This window comes from Ricinus communis, chromosome 6, assembly GCF_019578655.1.
Source record: "Ricinus communis isolate WT05 ecotype wild-type chromosome 6, ASM1957865v1, whole genome shotgun sequence".
Taxonomy (NCBI): Eukaryota; Viridiplantae; Streptophyta; class Magnoliopsida; order Malpighiales; family Euphorbiaceae; genus Ricinus; species Ricinus communis.
The window spans coordinates 18259792-18271940 of NC_063261.1; the positions used below are offsets into that span (position 1 = coordinate 18259792).

The 12149-nt window shown below is 32.4% G+C and overlaps 2 long non-coding RNA genes across 3 annotated transcripts; one reads left to right on the plus strand and one right to left on the minus strand.

Annotated features, from left to right (window-relative positions):
* Positions 1 to 5955: 5955 nt before the first annotated feature.
* Positions 5956 to 7808, minus strand: LOC125370460. The gene is made up of 2 exons (XR_007216475.1): positions 7458 to 7808; positions 5956 to 7333 (listed from the first exon to the last, which is right to left on the minus strand). It is a non-coding gene; the product is annotated as an uncharacterized LOC125370460 (long non-coding RNA).
* A 266-nt stretch (positions 7809 to 8074) lies between these two features.
* Positions 8075 to 12149, plus strand: LOC112536834. 2 transcript variants are annotated; one of them, XR_007216242.1, is made up of 3 exons: positions 8075 to 8397; positions 8513 to 8533; positions 10314 to 12149. It is a non-coding gene; the product is annotated as an uncharacterized LOC112536834 (long non-coding RNA). The 2 variants fall into 2 exon arrangements; XR_003080770.2 differs by having other exon boundaries at positions 8075 to 8533.

Consider the following 12149-nt stretch of genomic DNA (forward strand, 5'->3'; position numbering starts at 1 on the left):
TTGATAGTGAACTTTGAATGAAGGAAAATTTTGACAGATTGAATGGCATCCTCTGAATTTCCAATGAGTAAAACATCATCAACATACATTATTGCAGCTGTAAATTGTTCATCAGTGTGTCTTATAAATAGACAGTAATCATTAGATGATTGCTTAAAACCAAGCTCTAAGAGAGTAGTGGTGAATTCAATGTTCCATTGTCTCGAAGCCTGTTTAAGCCCATATAAAGACCTATTTAACTTGCAGACTTCAGAAGATTTAGCTTTTGAATAACCAAGTGGCAGCTGTAAAAAAAATTCTTCATCCAAATAACCATGTAAAAAAGCATTATTTATATCAATTCGGTGCAAAGGCCATTTAAAATGCACAACAATGATTAAGAACAGCCTGACAGTAACCAACTTTTCCATTGGTGAAAAACTTCATAGAAGTCTATGCCTTCCAGTTGACTATACCCCTTTACTACAAGTCTGGCCTTGAATTTGTCAATGCTGCCATCACTTTTTCTTTTGATCTTGTAAACCCATTTTGTACCAATAGCTCTCTTACTTAGAGGTAAAGTAGTGAGAACTCAAGTATCATTCCTCTCTAATCTTTTGATCTTGTAAACCCATTTTGTACCAATAGCTTTCTTACCTAGAGGTAAAGTAGTGAGAACTCAAGTATCATTCCTCTCTAAGGCATGAAGCTCCTCATTTATAGCCTGCAACCATCTTTCATCCTTACAAGATTAGTAGTAGTGTGTTGGTTCATAGTCAGTGTGAATTTGAGCCAGAAAGGACAAGTAAGCAGATGAGAAAATGGGTTGTGTAAAAGCTGAGCGTATAAAAGTAGTGTTAACCGATTTGAGATTTGGTTTTACAGGAATGACAAATTCTTGGAGCCAGCTTGGAGGTTCACTCACTCTGACACTTTTTGTTGTGACTTGAGGAGTGGAAATATGGTCAGCAGGATCAATATTTCTAGGAACAAAAGAATGAGTAGATGAAGCTATCTCAATGGAAAATGGGGAAGACTCGGAAGGAGCAACATCAAGAGAAGACTCAATAGGAAATGTATGTATAGAATTACTAATATCAGATTCTAACTACTCATTATGATTTCATCTATGTTGAAGGACAAACATGGTGAATGAGAAGCAGAAAGAGGACTTATTTTATAAGGAAAACAATTTTCATGGAAGATAACATTTCTATTTATAATTATCCTTTTGTTTTTTAGATCAAGCAATTTATAAGCTTTCTGTCCAGATGGATATCCTAAAAAAAATACATTTGATTGATCTAGCAGCAAATTTTAACTTATGAGGTTCTGTACTTACAGCATAGCATAGACAACCAAAGATTCTTAGGTATTGACCAGTTTAAGGCAACAGAAGGCAACAAATTAATCAAATAAGTTGTTGTTAACACACACTTACCCCAAAAATGTATTGGTAAAGAAGATTGAAACCTGATGGCCCTAACAACTTGTAAGATATGAATATGCTTTCTCTCAACTACCCCATTTTGCTGTGAAGAATAAGGAGCAGTTTTCCGATGAGTTATACCATGTTTTTGCAAAAGAGATATAAAATTCAAATTGATAAATTCAGTCCCATTGTCAGTACGAACCATTTTGACAAGTTGAATGAATTGAGTTCTCACCATGTTCAAAAAGGTTTCAAAAGTGTTAAACACTTGTGTTGTGTCTTTTAAAAAAAAATTCCAAGTTGCCCTAGTATAATCATTAACAATAGTCAAGAAGTAATGAGCCCTTGTAAGAGATGCTTGTTTGTAAGGTCCCCAAAAATCCATATGAATTAATTCAAAAAATAATTCAGTTTTGATCTCACTAGCAGAGAAAGGCATTCTATGTTGTTTAGCTAAAGGAAAAATATGACATATTTGATCAGAATCGATTGCTTTAACATTGAGTTCTAAAATATGAACAAGTTTAGAATAAGAAGCATGTCTAGAGTGCCAAATGGCAGAGCTGATGATATGTTTACTAGCTGCACAAACTGCAGGTTTTTTAGTTACAGCCAAAACTTCTTGAAGATTCCTACTGTAAGAACAAAAACTAGTAACATGATTTAATTATGCTTTACTAAAAATAAAACTACTATGTTCCAGAAGATAAAGTCCCTTGCTCTCTCTCCCTATGGCAAGAATGATCTCATTCTGGTCCTGGAAAATACAACCATTAGGATAGAAAGTTATTTTGATGTTTGCCGATTTAGTAAGTTTACTGATGTAATACCCGAAAATTTTCTTTAATAATAATAGTATTAGTAATAATTAATAAACGAGTTCTTATTTAATAATTTTACTTTATTTTTATTTGATTTAATTGGGATGATTTAAATAGAATTTTAATGCTAGACAAATAAGGGAGTTATTTTCTATATCCAATTAATTTGATTTTTAAGAAATAAATTAAGTAAATTCAATGAAAAATAAATTATATTTTCGGTCATTCAATTTTCTCCAAAATGAATATATGAATTAAAATTCTATATTTTAGAGTTATGAAAGAATTAGTAAATAACTTTTTTATAAAAGAATAATCAGAGAATGATAAATTTTAATTAACAAATGGTGTTGATTTTAATTGGAAAATATTTAGTAAATTAATTATTTAAATTAATTAAGTGTTAGGATTAAATTGGAAATTTATTTTGGAATAAGGATTAAAAATATAATTTTATTAATATAGGATTTTAATGAAAATTTGTATGTTTGGTATTTTTGTAATTAAATATGTCGACAAGGGCTTTTTGGTAATTTTATAATTAAAAGTAAGGGTAGATAAGTAATTCTCTATTTTTAATAATTCTAGTTTGGCCCAAATTAAATAGTTAGGGGCTTAATTGAAAAGCTAAAGAAAAGTTGAAGGGTTAATTAGGAATTATGCATGGCGAAATTGTTGGTAATTAAAGAAGTTGAGGGACTAAATGGTAAAAACGAAAAGTTCAGGGACTAAATGCTGATAAGGAAAGAAAGGGAAAAAAAAAAGAAGAAAAGAAAAGGAGAAGAAGGAGATCGGGGAAGAAGAAGAGAGGAGGGGAGAGCCGGAAGAGTGGGAGGCTCGATCAAGGTGCCAAGGCGAGGAAGACGCAAGGAAGCAGTAATGGCTTTCTTGCCGCCGTTCCAAGCGTTTCTGGCGTCCAATGGCGGCATTTTTTGTCTCAAAGTGACCGGTGAGTTGAGGGCTTCATTTTGGGAGTAGCGGCATCGACTTTGGCGGCCGGAGGAGGGAGTTCCAATGAGGTGTTGGCAGCCGCATTTTCTGGCTTTTGCGGCGAGCTTTGGCTGATTGGAGGATATATCTGGACTCCCCTCAGCTTAAGCTTTCCAATGGCACCGGTTTCGAGGCGATCAGACTCCATTTAAAAATTGACAGCCGAGATCGTCCATAAAACTCTTTAGATGATCGGGGGTCGGATCGGAAGATCGGAAGCTGGAATTGTCATCAGCGTGTTGTTTCGAGTTCGTTGGTGCATTCGGATCGTCGATCGGACTCCGCCGGCTGGAGGGGAGTTGACCGAGCGATCAAACGTCTCGATAATTCTCTAGTCCGTTGATTTTAGAATTCATTAGTAAAATTTATGTGTTTATTGAATTGTGTTGAACATTAGAAAATATTGTGAGTTAAAGTAATTAATTGTCAGACTGTCTGCCATTAATCGTGATTTGTGATGTGTGGCGTCGGGAAAAATAGTGAGGTCTTGGGGACCCGACTTCCATTAAAATAAATTGTTGGAAATTTGAAATATTTTCTCGCAGGTCTTGTACCCGTTTTACGGGGAGTAAATATCCATAATTTAGGGGAGGTTTTGCCGAATTTTCAATAGGATTCTTCCGAGTCGAGATTCTTAAACAGTCAGTCCTAGGAGTCTAGACCTAGTGTTAATTGTCAAATGTTTCAATGTTATTGATTAAATTGTTTCCCGTGATTAGATAATCCATCAGTTCAGCTCGCTCCACCGAGACATTGGAGCAGAGTTAGGAGGTCGTCAGAGGTGTGAGTTAAAGTCATATATCTGTTCACCTGTCATGCTAAGATTTTTACGTGATAGTTCTAATTAAATAATTTAATATTTTAATTATTTATTTAATCATTATTCATATATGTTTCATTTACTGCATTATGATTTTATGTTTTCGTGTTGACTCGGGATGGGACGATAGTTGAACATGCCACCTGATGGGTTGCATCAGGACCGCGTGCGCACTGGTATGAATCCGAGACTGATAATAAAAGGGTAAAAGAGTAAATTTAGGACTTGTTGTGGTCGAGTATCGCTTTCTAGGCTGAATAGAATGTGTTTGCCAGAGTAAAGGTCCCTGGTCGAGCATTGCTATCTAGGCGTCGGCTTATCTGGAAACTGAAGTGACTGGACTGGATTTAAAAACCCTGGTCGAGCTTCGCTCTCTGAGCGCCAGTGTTATTGGAGTAAGAGAGCTGAAAGGCTAAGACTGATAGTGATAATTAAGTGACCGGACTGGAGTTAAGGACCTTGGTCGAGCTTCGCTCTCTAGGCACCAGTTCTGTTGGAATGAGAGAGTCGAGAGGTTCGTGTTAGGATTAGAATTCTGCTGAGGTACTCTGTCTCGTGGCATGAAGTAAAAATTTATTTTATTTTATTTTGCAGAATATTAGCATGACATGTATTTTTTATTTTAAATTAAGCAAATATTTTATTGAAGTGTTTATATTTATTTTTGGGATATATGATTTTAACTCACTCTCGAGACTGACTGTCTCAATTTCACGTTTTTCAAGTGATTGTTAGTCTTTCCGGAGTCCTTATCTAGCAACTCGACTCCTTCATCATCGAGTTGATGTAATTGATTTTGGTATGATTGACTTGTAAAATTTTAGATTCGCCGCAGTAGAAATTTTTAGACTTATGAGTTCGTAATTTTAAATAAATTCAAGTCTCACCTAATTATGCTGGCGGACTGAATTTAATTTATAGTACCTGTTGATTTAAGATTAAAGTGCTTTAGATTGAGTTCGGATTTTAATTTGATTGAGTTACTGAATAGTCAAGCTTACTACGGGATTTAGTAGTCTTAAGCCTACCCATTCCCTAGTGCCGGTCACGGGTCCATAGATCGAGTCGTGACAATTGATAGACATCAAATTATATTTAAAATTAGGAACATGAAGAACTTGTTTTAGATGCATTTTAGAATGCAAGGAAACTGATCATGTGTTGCTAACAGAAGACGTTTTACCATTTAGTAAATGAATAGGCAAATTGATAGGTATTTTAGTTAGATTATGGAATTGAGAAACAGATGGTGACATGTGATTAGTGGCTCCAAAATCAATAATCCATTTATCAACATCACTACCACATTGTGCTGAAAAAGCTTGAGATAAAACATTACCTGCATAATCAGTGGTACCAACAAAATTTGCTTTAATGGTATTGTTGCCCTTCAGCATCTTTTGTATTTCTTGTTGCACCAAATTACATATCATATTGCTGATTTCAGGATTGTTGGAAGTAAAATTGGTACTTTCTTCCTCACAAGGATTGTCAGCTTCTAGCACACTAATCTGAGCAGCAAATCTATATTGAGTTCTGTTCCAATTGCCCTTCTTATTCTTTTGTTGATTAAATTTTTCTTTCATCCAGTCAGGATAGCTAATTAGTTTAAAACATTCTTCTCTTAAATGGCCTTCTTCTTGCAATGAGTACAGTAATTATTAACATCCTTCTTAATTATGTTCTCTGTATTTTCAGATTTCAAATTAGCACCCCTTGCAACTATTGCAGCAATAACTTCTGTATTGTTAGGAGCGCTATTATAAACAACTTTCTGCCTTTCATCCCTTAAGATTAAGATTATAGAATGGATCTTATTAACACTAGGTAATGGATCTAGCAACAATAAATTACCTCGAACATGTTCAAAAGTATCATTAAGTCCCATGAGGAATTGCATCACTCTACTCCTGTTTCTCATAACATTTATTTGTTTCATAACATCACAGTTGCATCCAGTACAATCACAATGAGGTATAGGCACCATACTACTCATTTCATCCTATAATTTCTTCAGTTTGGTATAGTAGAGAGACATAGACATATTATCTTGTTTGAGATTATTAATTTCTCTCTGAATTTGATATTCCAGAGGACCATTACTCTCTTCAAGTCTTTATTGTATTTCTTCCCATAGATCCTTAGTAGAGCTGCAATAGATGAATCCCTCAGCATGCTCCTTTGAAATAGAACTCAAAATCCAAGCAGCTACTAGACAATCAGTTTTCTTCCACATTTTATATTTCTTAGCAGTTGATGCTGATTTTGCAATCTCACCATTGATGTAACCGAGTTTGTCTTTAGCTCCAAGAGCTAGTTTCACAGATCTACTCCAAGGTATGTAATTATTTTCATTCATTAGAGTAGAAATAAGAGGCATTCCTGGTGAATCATTGTTTTGTGAATGATTTGTTTTTTGGCTGCTGTTTGAAGAATCAGCAACAATGGTTATATATTTGCAAAAATGGAATCTCCTGTTTCGAGCTAACCGCTCTGATACCATGAAGAGAAACAAAGAAGAAAATTGATTAATGGCACAAAGAAAAAACACTTATAGCATATGCTTATCTCTTATTTATAGTTCGAGATTACAAAAGGGAACAAAAGGAATAATAACAAAAAAACTGATCTAAAGATAGGAACAAAAAAATAGAAAAGAAAAAAAACAAATAACAAATACGTAACAAACTATCCCATACAGCTGGCTTAGTTTTCTTTACTTTTCTTTTTTTTCTTTCTCAAAATTTTAATTAATCTTTTTTAGATATAGTATTAAATAAAATATAAGTCATATATAATCTAAAGGCACGTAGATGAGATGTTAAGAGTCTATTCTAACTTAACTAAAGTTTCAAATTGAAATTTTGGATATACATCTGTGTTAAAACTCTTTGAAGGACTATATACAAAGAGTAGTGTAGGAGAAGTTATAATTTCTTACTTAACTTTTCTCTTATGTGGTGGAGTAATTCATTTTTGTGATGGCAAGTTTCTGTATAATCAGGGTTTCTTGGCCTGTAAATTTTTAAGCCTAAGAATGACTTCAGCAATGGTTGGGCGCTCAGATGCTTTGGCCTCGACACAGTCTAATTGCAGTGGCAGCTCTTTTGGTGCATCCCGTGGTTATTAATGCTAAATCCACTGCATGCTTTTGTTGTAAGTAAATTCTGCTTGCCTGCTCGCTTATGTGCCATGGAATTCTAACTCCAGGCAGCAATGAGGCATTCTTTTTCTTCATCATTACTTGTAATGTCATCACGCCTAAGCCGTAAATGTCTTCTAGTCTGGTTCCTGTTTATAAGATTATATTATTATGTCAGAATGAGCATTTTTTTCAACTTACACACTTTGGAATTATTGATCTAATCATTATTAAGTAAAGCAATTGCCATTGTCCATCACCACAAATACTTACTTGACTGTAAATTCTCTCCCTCCGAAGTAACCATACCAGAATCAGCTAGTTTGGGAGTGAAATCCTGTTCAAGAACAGTAGCCCAGAACAGTGGTTAATTTATTAGTATGGTCTTTATTAGATAATTTTGTGGGTCACCTTATCCAACAAAACGTTGTTGAGCCTTAAATCCCCATGGATGAGCGGTGGCTCTTGCCTACGCAGCTTCTGAATTGCACATGCCGTCCCCTTCATAATCTTAAGGGCTCTACTGCAGTCAAGAACTATAACAACAATCAAGAAAATTACAGTAACAGTAAAAAGATATGTATTAAATTATAAAGAGCAAATGAATTTTTTATTTTATTTTATTTTTTCATTCACCGGCAATATATGAATATAAAATTAAAAATTACCTGATAATTTACTGAACACACTGCCATTTTGCATAAATGGATAGAAAAGATAAGAGTCTTTCTGGACTTTCGCAATAGCCAATAAACTCAATGATATTCTGATACAGCAATTTGGGCAAGTATGTTTTCTCAGCCCAAATAGGCAAACCCGAGAACGAGATGATGCAACATTTTGAAGTCCATAAGCGCAAAGCCTATAACCCGAGCAAATGTTAACTGGGCATCAATTTATACAAAAGAAAGACACTGCCATTTTGACTCTGTTGGCTGTTGCCATTGCTAAGCTCTTTCATTTCATCTACCTTTTTGAATTCAAGAGGACCTTATTATAAGCTAAAACTACATATATATACATTTATAAGTCTTCTAGGCTTAAGTCTCTCTATATTTTTTTCAAGTCTTCATAGACTTCACAACAACCAATTAAATAACAGAAGGACTGGCATATATATTGGCATTTTCTGTTTGCTCTTTTTGAAGTCAATGGGGGGCGAGGGTTAAAAGCTTAAGGCAAAGACTAGATCTTGAGATGAAGAAAGCTAAAGGTATCTTACACTTCTCTTTCTTTAAACCTTAGATCCCATTTCATGGCTCTATATCTGTTATATCTCTGTCAATTTCTTTCTTCTTCTCTTTTTTGTTTTTGTTTTTGGGTTGCAGAAATGAAGGTGAAAGTTGCAGGTTTGCTTCATTAGTTTCTGATTCTTTCCATTTTTCTTTTATATCTGTTTCTTTGATGATAAACAGGACAATTAGATTTATTTGAATTCATAAGCACATACATAAGGTTCCAATGATTTATATCTTTTATACCTTTTCTTTTTCTCATAGAAAATTTAATATTTTCTTAATTATAGTATTTATTTGTTCTGTTTTGTATATATGTTTTTGTATCAAGTTTAATTTTTGTCTTGTATTGCATAATTTAGAAAGGTTTATGTTATGGCAGCATGCATATGCAGCTTTTAGAAAGTACCTCTTTCTGCAAAAGAGAAAAAAAAAAGAAGTAAAATGGTTTCCCTGAGTTCCTTTCTTAGTAACTTTGCATGAAGCCTGTAACTACCCAGTTAATTTGGACACTTTCATATGAATCAGATATGCAAATAAATGCTGAATTGAAAAAGAGGCCAAAAGAAAAAAAGAATAGAAAAATCATCTCATTAGGGAAAAATAAACACTCACAGTTTTAATATAACAGGTATTCAATTAACATTTTTTAAAATTTTTATAGATTTTTTGTTTTAAATGAATTACTTTAAAAAAATTTATGATTTTATAAATGACTTTCACAAATTTTACTTAAAAATACTTTTATAAACATGGATAGACCTTTATTGATTTTTACAAACTATTATTTATCTATTATTTAATTATTTAAAAATAAATTTAATCGTTTTACTTTTATTATTTTCTTCATTTTCTTTTTGCATATACTATTATTTTAAATATTATTCCACATAATATTATATGCAACTCTATACACAAGTATCAGACTTCATTTCATTGTTGTGTCAAATTCATATTATTTTTAGATTTCCTATCTCACAACATTAATACTATAAATAATTTTTTTTAAAAGAATTATCTAATTACAATTTGTCTCGATTAAACCACTAAATTTATGTCATACTTGTTATATTATGTTTATTACTTATTTGATAAATACTTAGACCAATAATAATAATACTTACTAATTCATTGATAAATACCTAATCAGACAACAATCACGTTTAACAATAGAAAAATAAATCTTCCTAATAAAACCTGGAAGTCTAAATGGTGGTGTTGTTTGCTCAAGATAATTCACAAAATGCTTCATTTAAAATTCATATTTTTATGATGGTCATTTTAAAATTAAATTAAAAATTTTTAATTAAATTTTTTATATGTGCGAGTATAAACAAATATTATTAGTAAATAATTTTTAGTTTATGAGTTTTATCAATTTTTTTATATTTTTAAGATGGAGAATACAGTAAAAAGAAATGAACACGATAATGTGGGAAAATTTGAAAAGAAAAAATATGAGTTTTCAGAAAAAATTTATTGAAATCTTGAAAAAAAATGAAAGACAGATCTTAAGAATTTTTATTCATAACAATGCATAAAAAATTATTAAAAATATATAAAAGTCTATGTCTATAAAAATTAATGACTTTTCGAATATTAATCTACTTTTAAAGACTTTAAAAGAAGTTGTAATTGAATACTTTCTAATTTCTACAGACTTTTTAAAGTCTTTAAAAGTCAATATTGAATACATCACCACCTATACAAAGTCTTTAAAAGTTACTATCGAATACACCCTGAATTTTAAACTCCACAAAAATCTTTAAAAGTTTTAATTGAATATACTCTCCTATAGGAAAGTTGATATCAAACATTAATAGAAATAGGATTATAAGATAGAATTTTGCCATGAAGGATTTTCTCTTTTCTCTTCTGCTTGCTTGCTCTATAGATTTTTAAGCTTCTCAAGAACTAGATCTATGGTGGGTCGTTCTGATGGTTTGGGATGGAGACAGTCCAATGCAATCTCTGTGATGGCCTCAGCAGCTTGTCTAGAGCAGCCTGTGCTTGTTAGGGTTACATGTACTACTTGTTCATTTGAAAAATAAGTTCTGCTTGCTAAACCACCAATGCCCCAAGGTACACTAGCTCCAATACAGTAGCTAGTCTTCTCCTTCATGATTAGTTGTAATATTATCTCCCCAAATCTGTAAATATCATATGCTTTAGTTCCTGCTCATGCATGCAATAAACTGTTAAGTTTAGATAATAAGAATAATCTTTTTTCTCTAAACCCAACACCAAAAACTGAAACTCACTAAATACATATTTATTAACTTTAAATAATATAATATATTATTCATCATCTAATACTTAATTTTATTTATTAGAAAAAGAAGAAATTTCATTTAATGAATAGAAGAAAAAAGCTTTACATCATTTCACACTAACAACCCAATAATATATCAAACATGTTTTTTGATACATTTGGAATTTTTCTAACATGTTTTTTTGTTCAATTTCTAACTCCTAAAAATATGTTGTATGATATCAAACTATTCTATGCAAGTCATAGATTAAATTAAAATTTATCATGTAAATAATTAAAACCCTAAATCATCTTTAGTATGAAAAGTTGGGACAACATAAAAAAAATTTTAAAAAAATTGAACTGGGTTTGGATAAACTTGTACAACACTAGCTACATAAACATACTATCTCATGAAAACAATTACCAACAAAAGAATAACCACTAAAATATTCTTTTACCTGATTCCACATGTTCTTCCTCTGGTGTAACTCTACCAAAATCAGCTAGTTTTGGGGTAAAATCCTGCTCATTAGTTCGAATCAAATAAAAGGTAGAAGTTAAACTTTCAGGAAGAAGATGACAATTTAGAAAGGTTGTAATATATGTGGTTTACCTTATCCAGCAAAATATTGTCCAGCTTTAGATCTCTATGGATAAGTGGAGGTGTAAGGCCGTGTAGCTTCTGTATAGCACATGCAACTCCTTTGATAATTCTAATAGTTTTGTTCCAGTCCAGACCTATATATGTACAATTATACACCAGTTGTTAGCTAACATAACTTATTCAAAAACATAGTTCTAATCAACAAGGTCTCTCTTGTATCAAGCTTGGGGATGATGCTGTTATATTTGATCATGGAGGAATTGCGAAGGGTATGGTTGACTTTTATAAATCTTTATTTAGTGATTCTTTACTGAATAAAGAACATGTGGATGCTGCTATCATGAAGGAAGGAAGGGTGTTGAGTGAAGAAGAGAATGATGGGCTTCAGATTCCTGTTACTGATTAAGAACTAAGAATGCTATATCTAGCACTGGAGACGGTAAAGCCCTTGGCCCTGATGGGTATCATGACATATTTTTCGACAAATATTGAGGTTGTGATTAAAAAGGATGTTTGCATCGTTTTGTTGGATTTTTCAATAATGAGAAGCTGCTTCACTGCTTTAATCGTCATTCATAAAGTGAAGAATTCTGGTGGCTTTACTGATTTCACACGTAATGTGATTTTAAAATGCAATACTAAGGTCTTGACTGATGCTTAGACTGTGTTATCTAAGTCAATCAATCTGGCTTTCTTTCTGGCAAGAGACTTGGGGAAATTGTGTTATTACTGCTGCAGAATGACAAATTTTGTCTCTACTGGTAAAACTCTTTTTTTGGAACAATGTAATGAATAATGGGAGAAAACCTGTTAACTTATCCAAGACAGTTCCATTTCGCATGAATGCATACACAAGGTAGAACTTTTCTTGA